Below are 10,232 nucleotides of genomic sequence, written 5' to 3'. Positions count from 1 at the left end.
TCTGACACGTTTTTACAAATTTATAGTCTCAACTATTAGTTAAGGTTGGCTTTGACCAAAAAGTTACAATATTTGTAGTAAATTAAACAGAAGCATAAACTGTGTTCTATTGAGCGCAATTTAGACTCACACTTTTTAATAAAAGCCGAAGCTTGAAAGAGTTAACTTAGAAAATCAACAACAACATTAAAGTGACATGTTTTAATTCACGTTATTCATTCTATTTATTTTACTAGAATCCATTATTGAACTTCTATGTTTGATCACCATTATTTGATTGAACTACCATTAGCATGCTATTTCTCTATCATAAATTGCCTAACACCTGGATGTCAGTCCAGTTTTTGCAGTTATTTTTGGTATATTTTGCGTTTCATATTTCGTAATAGAAAGTAACTTTCAGACTTTATGGAAAATTGTTTTTCAATGGGCCACGGAAATTAGTTTCACATTTTTAATAGGATGCCTGCTCAAAGCTATTCTGCGTAAGTTAATTACTATAAGTTTTCATTTTGCAACACCATAGCAACATACCGCAATACCATCATGAAAAAAGTTGGATTACTATTGTAGAAACCTTTTCAAACACACCTATGAGCGTTGGTTGTGAGTTCCATATGTCTTTACTGTTGGCCCGTTGCGTTGGCCCGTTGCGTTGGCCCGTTGCGCTGGCTCGTTGCGTTGTATCTTGAAATTCAAATTCAAAGTCAGTCAATATCAGAGCCAGTTAATTGGAAGCCTTAGTACTGGAAACAGTTAATTTACAAGCATTAGTACTGGAAAAAGTGTTTACTACAGAACAATGTTATTAAACAAAGGTCGTTAAAAGGAGACAAAGGTCAGTAAATTTAGGGTATGTATTTTTAATGTGATACCTTTTATTTGCTGTAAAGATACATGTTTCAAAAAAGTTAATTTTGCCAATTGAAAGACTTTTAATGGAAAGGTTAGGCAGCCACCCGCATTAGTTCCATGACTTTTATATTATATACTCTGTGCTATTTTACGCTATTGTGTTGTCCAGTTTATGTTTTATTTATTAATTAGTATTATGTAACATTTTCGCCTAGTTTATGTGAAGTTATGTTTTACAGACTTCACGGTAGTCTAAATATAACAAATGCTAGCAGTGAAACTTATTCTTTTTTCAAGCAACCCCAAGTAATTATAAGCGGGACATAAAAGTCTCCACAACTATTATTCTCTTGTAATTCACTGTCACTCTTTGATTGCAAAAAAACTCGTGCAACTGATCAAATTGACCAAAAAATCAAATTTTTATTATCAAACCAGCAGAGAAAAGCTTGGCTACATTATTTAACACAATATATTGTTGAACTGTCACCCTAGATCACCTTTGTTCAAAAAATTACTACCACAGTGTTACTCATCTGCATGTACAACAAACTCCATCATTACAAATGCATTTGAGCTGTTAATTTTACCAGTATAATGTGCATTTTGCCATTTTTAATAGAGTGCCCCATACAAAATTTTTGAAAGTCAAATTTTAAATGGCAACACAATTTACTTCCAGATTTATAGAACCACGGTTTTAATAGGAGATAGCTATGTTTGGGTCCGTTTTGTGTAAATTAATTTCAAGGTTTCCATACAACCAGAGCACAGCAACCAACCCCGTATGACAAGGTGAAGCTATCATGAAAATCGCTACATTTTTTTAATTTTTTTCATGATTCAGTGTCACTGTTTAGAAAGGAGACACTCACACACTCCAACTTCTTTGTACTGTATAAATAACCTTACAAATCAACAACATTGCACTTGTACATGTGTATAGGTCTTGCTTTCCGGTCTTGCTTTCCTTGATTAACTTGTAACACGTTCATCATGAATAGTGTGATGAGAATTGGCAGATTTTTCACTTTTCGCATAGCAACGGTAAGTTCCGTCTCTTAACTTTTGAAAATGCAAACATGACACAAGGTGTCACACAACTGTCACTCTATTATAGTGTGTTGTGTCAGACATGGTCTGCTTGTCTCCAAAGCTATCTGTAACTCTATAGATTAAAAGTAAACTAACCTGTCCATTAGTGAAAAGCTCACCCATGCTCTCTGTCTGATCACCCTCGGTTGGCTCAGCCAGTCTTTTTGACATAGTCTCTTTGGCATGTCTAACTCTCTTCTATCTCAATTTTAAACTAGTCCGTACTATTTAATTAACCTCAATTTCAACAAATTATTATTCTAAGCTCAGATACCCTCTAAGCGCAGGAGACCTGCATATACATCCCAACAAGATATATTATTGAGCTGTCACGTTGGATCACCCTTAACTGATTGTAATATCATTGACATGTTAGTCATCCATTATGAAATACCTTTTATAATGATTCTCTTCAACACCAATATTCAATATGCATTGAACTTATAGGTTAGATGAAAATCTGTCAGGTTTAGATTAACCTTTGAAGTACATGTACATTGTTGTATAACAGCTTCTACAAAGGTATGCTTTTACTTCTGATATGAACATAGCAGCCTTTTCATTTGGTCATGGACTTGCCATGCAAGCCTTTCACATATCAGACAGTAACCCTGTTTTGAAAACAGTTACAGGCTGTGTAAACCAAGTAACCAGTTAAAGATTAAAAACTTGTTTTTAAAAAGTGCCGTCTTAATTCAAGTTTTTGATTTGGAACTCCTCTTTTATTAACCGTTTTGTAGATAGAAATTTAAAAATCTCAGGATGCTTTTTCATGTTTTTTGCAAATGCGGTACCTGAAGGTGTTGTTAATATTTTTATTACGTATTTTAAGAAACACAAGTGTTTTGTGTTAAAGCAAACTAATACCATAATTATTATCATGCTGTCGACATGCATAATTATATAATTATTGCACTCTACATTGGTCTCTTTGATTTACTGATGAATATGAGAAAGTTTAGTCTGAAACCAATTTTAATGTTGTGGCCAGCGTTTTTGCACAAACAATAGCGTATGTTGTGTGGAGCTTGTTCTAAACATGTTCCCAATAATGTAGTGCTGTGACATTGTGCTCAAAAAGATTGAAGCTGAGAAATTTGTTTTCATTAATTAAAATCTGTGGCATTCAAAACAACCACGTGCCAGCATGTTTTCTAATGACTTCATTTGTGTAATGCTCTTTCTTATAAACTTTTACATACATTAGAAAAATTAAATGTATCATTTTTGAAAGCTGTGCGAGTTAATTAAAATTAGTTAAAATTAGATGCAAGAGACTATGTATCAATTTACTACTCATACATTCTGTCATAGTGGGTCCATGGCTACATCTATTAGCTTTGTCTGTTGGTCATAAGGCTTGATCTTATTGGGAATCTTACATAGCATTAGCAATTATTAACATCTGTCACCTATTAAACTAAAAAACTAGTATGAAATATTAATGTACACTTTCATAAGTATGGGTTGTCCTAATGTCATTGCTATATTCAATGTCATTCATTCTTTTTAAACGCATTGCTTGCAGAACTTTTTTTAATTTACTACAAATATTAAATTTGCACCTTTGTTTACACCAACTGCATTCTACAGAAGTATATTATTTATGAATTTAAAAAAATAAGTGCTAATTAAAAATCCTGTTGGCCTAATTAACTCATGGATCAGTGTCACTCTCAGTTATGGTGACAACCAACATCTTGGCAAAAGTGGGACTACTTAGTCATCCATCTATGGACATATTTATCTGAGAAAATATTAAGTTATGTTAATAGAAAGATTTGTCACAAAACATGAGTAGCAAGCACTTGTCTTCTGTTTGATTGCAACTTTTACCAATTTTGTTTTGAGTAGAATTATGTTTGATCTTCAGTAACTAATAAAAAATCAAAACTAATTGAACTTCAAGTTTAACAGGTCAATTATGTGCTTACAGCAGAGTTAAAGACAGTATTGAACATATATGCGCACATATAGAACTGACTTGACATTAGCTGACTGAATAATATTTTAGGTTAATTCACCAAAGAGAGTGGTGAGAGATGCATGCAATAATTCAGGTGTCGGCATGAGCACACTATATAGTCGGCTGCAGATAGTTTCATTTACTTTGACTACATATTGGTTAAAATGTTGTAATGGCTGCCACAGTGAGACATGAGAACACAATTATCACAAAAACTTGGTAAGTTTAACACATTTTAGTACAGAATTTTTCAAGTTTTGCTACAATCACTTCCATTGCAAATCAATGCTGATTGTGTTTTCAAGCTTATTATTTATTGCACATGTTTACCCAGCAGGCAGACGATTAGTATATGAAGGTCATTTACCAAGTCTAACTGACTGTCATTATTATTGTAATGCACTTAGGAGATTTTAAAAGCTGACACCTGTTCTTTATTTGTAAAAAGAAAGCTGTCTGTAGCTGCCGCGACTTTTATTGTCAGTTATGATTGACCCATTCACATTTAACCACATGCAGTCAAGACTTACTGAGACTCTGTGAGCTGCATAATTAAATTAAACTATCACACCTATCAATTTTTAACCAAATGACTTCATTTGTTTAAGATGTGCTTGTTTATACACATTATATTCAACTTAGTTGTGTTTTATGTCATACCATACGCTGTTTTACAGTTATTTTGGCAAAACCAAAGCTTTTTATTTTATACTTTATTGTAGGTCACTTTTTGTTGACCATTCTCAAAAAAGAGCCAAAGATAAAATAATTTTCTAATGTTTTACAAAACAATCAGCATTTGCCATTCTGAAAATTATTAAGCAGATATTTGCTGCTATGCATGTAATTGCGGCCTAACCCAATGAGTTTTTATTTGCAAAGAGTTTTGCAAATCTTAATTGAATAAAATGTGTAACTGACTCGGGCATGTCAGGGTTAATTTAAATTTTATGACTTTGGATGACTGAGTTAAGATAGTGATTTATAATGCTGCAACTTATTTGTGATAAACACAACTCACAGACCTTATGTCTGATGCCTTAGATCTACAGAGATTTAGTGAGTGCTTGACAAGCTCTGCTGATCTTGTGTGTCCCAGATCAGGGAGTTGGATATAACTTTAGTTATTTGTGTTTCCGTTTTCATCTGATGGTTTAGTCTTTTCTGAAATTCAAATCATAATTCCTGTTACTGGCTACTATCACTCAATAATGCTCGATGACAAGTTATCAACTGCATTACAAAATAACTGCTGGTATTTAATTTTGAAGACTTGTATTAGATTTTTTCAAAAAATTCTTAATTGTAGACATTTCTGTAAAAAATAATTACATAACTACAGTGTTTAGAATTTAAACTGTCTACTTGTATTTATTAGTCTACTAGTTGTATAACCAAACATCAGTAGATAAAACTAATTTGTCTGAGGTTTTCTTAATTTTCTCAAACTTCCGTAAATAAAACAAATGTTTCTATACTAATACGTTTTATTTATTTTAATTAGCTACAAACCTGCAACACCAAGAATAGTTTTTGTGCAATGATGTAGATAATAGTTACAAATTAACTTAAAATACATCATATAAATAAATCGATATTATGAAATGTAATGAGCAAAAATAGGGTTGTAAAATAATGTTGATAAACTGATAATCGATGTAATAAACTTAGACTTAGACTTGTTAGTTGTGCTGAGTTCTTTTCATCTTTCAATCATACTTTAAGTTTTTATAAATTGTTGGTATTGTCGTAAAGATGGTCGATTGGCAGTCTTCTTTCTCTATATAGTATATAACATAGAACTTGCTCACTGTTATGGTCTGGTCTACATGATCTACAGGTATAACCAAATTTCTGTTTATAAAGGTAATTTGTACAGAAGTTAGACTATTTTGTTCAAATAGTTGCAGGTTGGAATATAAGTTTCTTTAATAATACAATCTATTTGTTAGTTAGTTTGGAGCCACAAGCAATAATGATGCCTTAATAGCAATGCTGTACGGAATGATTGCACATAAACTGAACTTACATTACACTTTGCATGATATAGGTTCATGGTGAAAAAATTGTTTCTATGTGAAGTTTCAACATTTGCAACAGCAGCAAAAAGTTAAAAAAATCTTTGTAGCATTTTAGACAGTATAACTAAACAGACTTGTGATTACACCATTATTGGTTTAATAGGCTAGAACTATGATTTTCGATTAGGGTGTAAAAGGCTGTGGGTTCAAAACTAGTTTAGCCTGCGAAAATTCTTAAAAACAATCTGACAGTGTGTTTCAATACCCTAGGACACTTATATTTCGCTAGTATTTAGTTTCGTGAGTAGCTCACCGAGTAAATTTTCGCAGCAACTTCATTTCGCAGCCCTGATGAGTGCGAAAATATAGTGATGTGAAAATAAATGCAGTGGAACAAACATAATTAGATTCCTCAGGTTCATTTCACCGATAAAAACAAATTTCAATTTGCGACTAGTTTGTAATTGTAAACCGCAGGTAGAATGGTGTGGGCAAAGTCGATAATGCGATTTGATCGCTTGCTGACATTTGTTTCTTGGACTATCAACAGGCCCGTTTTCAATGTGGCGGCGGGCTGGCTGAGCCGCCCCAACCTTTTGAAAATGTTTTACGGTAAGTATAGTCCAACTCGGATGACTCGCGCTCGGATAAAATGTAACATTTCATCTCAAACACAAGGTTAACTCGAACGGATTTGTTCGGTCAGTTCCAACGCAATGATAAATTGCTTCAGATAACTCGACCTCAACATCAATTATTCGAAATTTTATTTGCCCAACGGCCATAGACACGGTTTTTATCGCTGTACAATATCATTTCATTCCAAGCCATAGAGACAAACCTCAACTTCTAGTAGTTCTTAGGCATCATTATCAACATCAGAGGCAAAATATTTTTGTTAACAACTTTTATAAAGGTTTGCAAAAGATTAAGTTTTATCAAACACCTGCTTGGCCATGTCCCATCGACAGCGTAAAAGCCTCCGAAAGAACTTGAAATAAAATCCGCAAAATTGATCTTCGTTAAAACGGTCAAAAGAAAAATATGTTTTATTTCTGAGCGTTTTAACTGCGGTCAAGTTTTGCCTTTTTTAATTTAAAAGCGTCTCGTCAGTCACATCACTTAAAACAAAACAAATCTCAAAAAATTACAAGTTCTTGAAGAGGTGTCAGTGGTGAATCCAAACCTTTCCAGAGCCATGCTGCTTGTGTAGTACTGTGAGTGTCAGTGTGTCTTATTTTATTTCAACATGCGGTGCTCACTGCATTGATTGATGTCCCCAACAAACGATAACGCTACTAATGCGTGTGCATTGACATCAAATTCCTATCACTATACATCATTCTAAATGGGAAAATAATCACAATTAATTGCAAAATAAAAACGTAATAAATTTGGACTGTCAAATTATTTTGTTGGTTTATATTTTAACGATGCTATAGTGGCCGTTAAAAATGTTAAAAGAAATGTCGTTATAAAATTCGATTCTACCGTATCAATGAACAAAGCTATTTAGTTTCGCTTTTTCGCTCGTTTGTTGTGATAGTTTAGTTTCGCACATGAAATTTTCGTGAGAGGATGACACCGCAAAAACACGAAAGTTAGATGAGGCGAATACATAAGTGTCCTAGGGTATATGCCTTGCTGCTTTGGAAATATTTCTTGAAAATTAAATTTGGTTTATATTAATTGGTAGCTTGATGGTCTAGAAAATGATTCTCATTTGGAGTGCGAGAAGTCTCGGGTTCAATCTCGGGGAAGTCAAAAATTATTCTAAGGAACTTTCCGGAAGTCTGTTTCAATATAATATATTATGTTTTACTGCTGTTTGGGAAACACTACCATGAAAGTAGATTTTAGTTTACATAATTTAAATCTTGATGGTTTATGATGCGATTCGTGTTTTGAGTGCGAGAGGTCCCGAGTTAAAATCTCAGTGTAGTCAATAAAACCTTTAAAAAAACATAGGTAAGTTTACTTCTAAATTTGCTTTGTTGTTGTTTGGGAGACACTAACAAAGAGTCAGATTTTCTTTGATTAAAATTATTAATGCGAAGTTTGATGGCCTAGGGTATGATTCTTGTTTTGGTTGCAGAAATTGGTTTACAAAAATGATTTACTAACTTTCTAAGAAGCCATTATTGATTGCTTCAACCGAATACAGACGAATACCTAGCATTACTTTGCAACTTTAAACTCACTTTCCATTAAAGGTAGTCCAAGTTAGTTAAGGAATAAATTCAAATTAAACATATATTTTTTCATTTATTTTTCAGATTTTATTAGCCTCATCGTTTTCTGTCAAAAAAATCTGAAATATTTGAATACTTCGCAAGTTGAATATTACAAATTCTTTTCTTTATAGAGTCAGTATCCATCACAGTAATTGCATTTAGAAAGTTTGTTTGGTGAAATGGACGTAAGTATGGGGTTGGCTGTTCCTGCTTTATCATTCGTCGGCTGTTGTAATGCTTACAAAATAGCTGAAACGCAATAGTAATTTCAATAGCGTTTTTTAAAGAAATCTAATGATCTGGCTGCTACAGCTGGTGCTAGCATTGAATGCTTTCCTGTTTGCTTGTAAGTATGATAAAACACACTGTCACTACATTTAAGGAGCTTTTATATTACATATATAGTAGTACACTATTCAGTACCTGTGAGACATTCAGGTTCCGATTGCATAATCCTTAACATTTTTATACAAAAACTTATGCTTTCCTTTACAGAGCTGATAAGCAAAGCATTGTTTAAAGCCATAGATTAAAATCTTCAAATATATTGTAAACTCTGCTTGCTTTCTACGTACCAAATCAATTTGTGTATGCTAAAATTTTATATTTAATTTGTTCATGGTCTTTTTACAAAGCATTTATGGGAGGATATATGAGATATATGTGATAGCGTCTATCATCAATCTTTAACAGTGACGTGTAGGAGATAACTCCAAGTTTATGAATAGGCGTAGAACTTAAAAAAATGCTTATCGTATGCCTAATGCAACAATCATTTTAATATAAATATTCTTCAAAATTTCTACAAATGAACTCTTCTAGAGTATGCGTACAGAATCTAAAGCACTCAAATAAAAGAATTTCAAACTTTTCACCTTTTGTTACAACTTATATAATGTAAAATTGTTCTACAACTTAGAAATAGAATGTGATACTCATGTCCCTAGATCTTACATGTTGAGTTAATCATACCCTAGCAATGTATTCACTGTCTTGGAGTTGTTCTACCCTTAAATCTTCAAGTGAACCAGTAAAGATCCCAAACAGCTCATTTTGATCAGAAAAAGATCTTTTCTTTCAAGAGCCAATCATCAGTTTTTAAACAATGGTGTCCTTCAGTGTAACTATAAACAAAGTAGACCTTGGTAGCTTTCTATACACCACTGCATGTAAAATTATTAAAAATAACTAACTATTAATTGTGTAATGTTAGTACTTCTTTTGGTGCATTATATACGTATGTGTTACAGCCTTTGGATCATTTGTTAGTTTTTGGATTTTTGTTATGTCGTGAGAAGGCAAGCAAGAATTTGCATTTTCAATAGTTGCTCGCTTGAGATCATCTGGAACAACCCATCAGAATTGTTTATGTTGGCAAGGAATTTCTATGAAGTAAATTGCTAAAAGGTTTATTGTAATCAACAATGATTGTCAAGACATATCTGCTGAAATCATTTGTACTTAAAGCTTATTTGTACATGGGTTTACATCTTTTCTTGTTTGAAGAAACATAGAGTACAGGTGTAAAAAGTTATGACACAGCTGAATGACCTTTTTAATGAAGGTTTATGTTATTTAATGAGTTAAATGTTAATTAAATAAATTGTTTAAATTAAATTTTAATTTTAATTAATTTTAATTTAAATTAAAGGTAAATTAAATTTATTTAATGAATTAAATAAATTAATGTTATTTATTGAGTTTGATTTGACTATATGAGTTTATGTGTTGTTTTTTACCTCACACTGGCTGTCTTGAGAGGGTTTTGAATTTTTCACATGTATGCATGATAAAACATTTAAAACTTCTATAACATCTAAAACATTTATTCCTTATGCTGTGTGGTATGCCGTAAAATTTTGTTTACAAACTTGGAGTTATTCTTCATAGCCCCTTCAATAATACCAGATTTGTGGAGTAACTTCTCTATCGATTTTATGAGAAGTTGTGTACAAATGCAATGAAAACATATTAATTTAACTTAAGTTAGTGAGTCTTGGTGTAACTTTAATTTTCAGTGAAAGTCCTAATGGTGTAAACGAATTTTATAAGTCTGATGCC

The sequence above is a fragment of the Watersipora subatra genome, chromosome 5 (genome assembly GCF_963576615.1).
Source record: "Watersipora subatra chromosome 5, tzWatSuba1.1, whole genome shotgun sequence".
Taxonomy (NCBI): domain Eukaryota; kingdom Metazoa; phylum Bryozoa; class Gymnolaemata; order Cheilostomatida; family Watersiporidae; genus Watersipora; species Watersipora subatra.
This window is presented reverse-complemented; position numbering follows the sequence as displayed.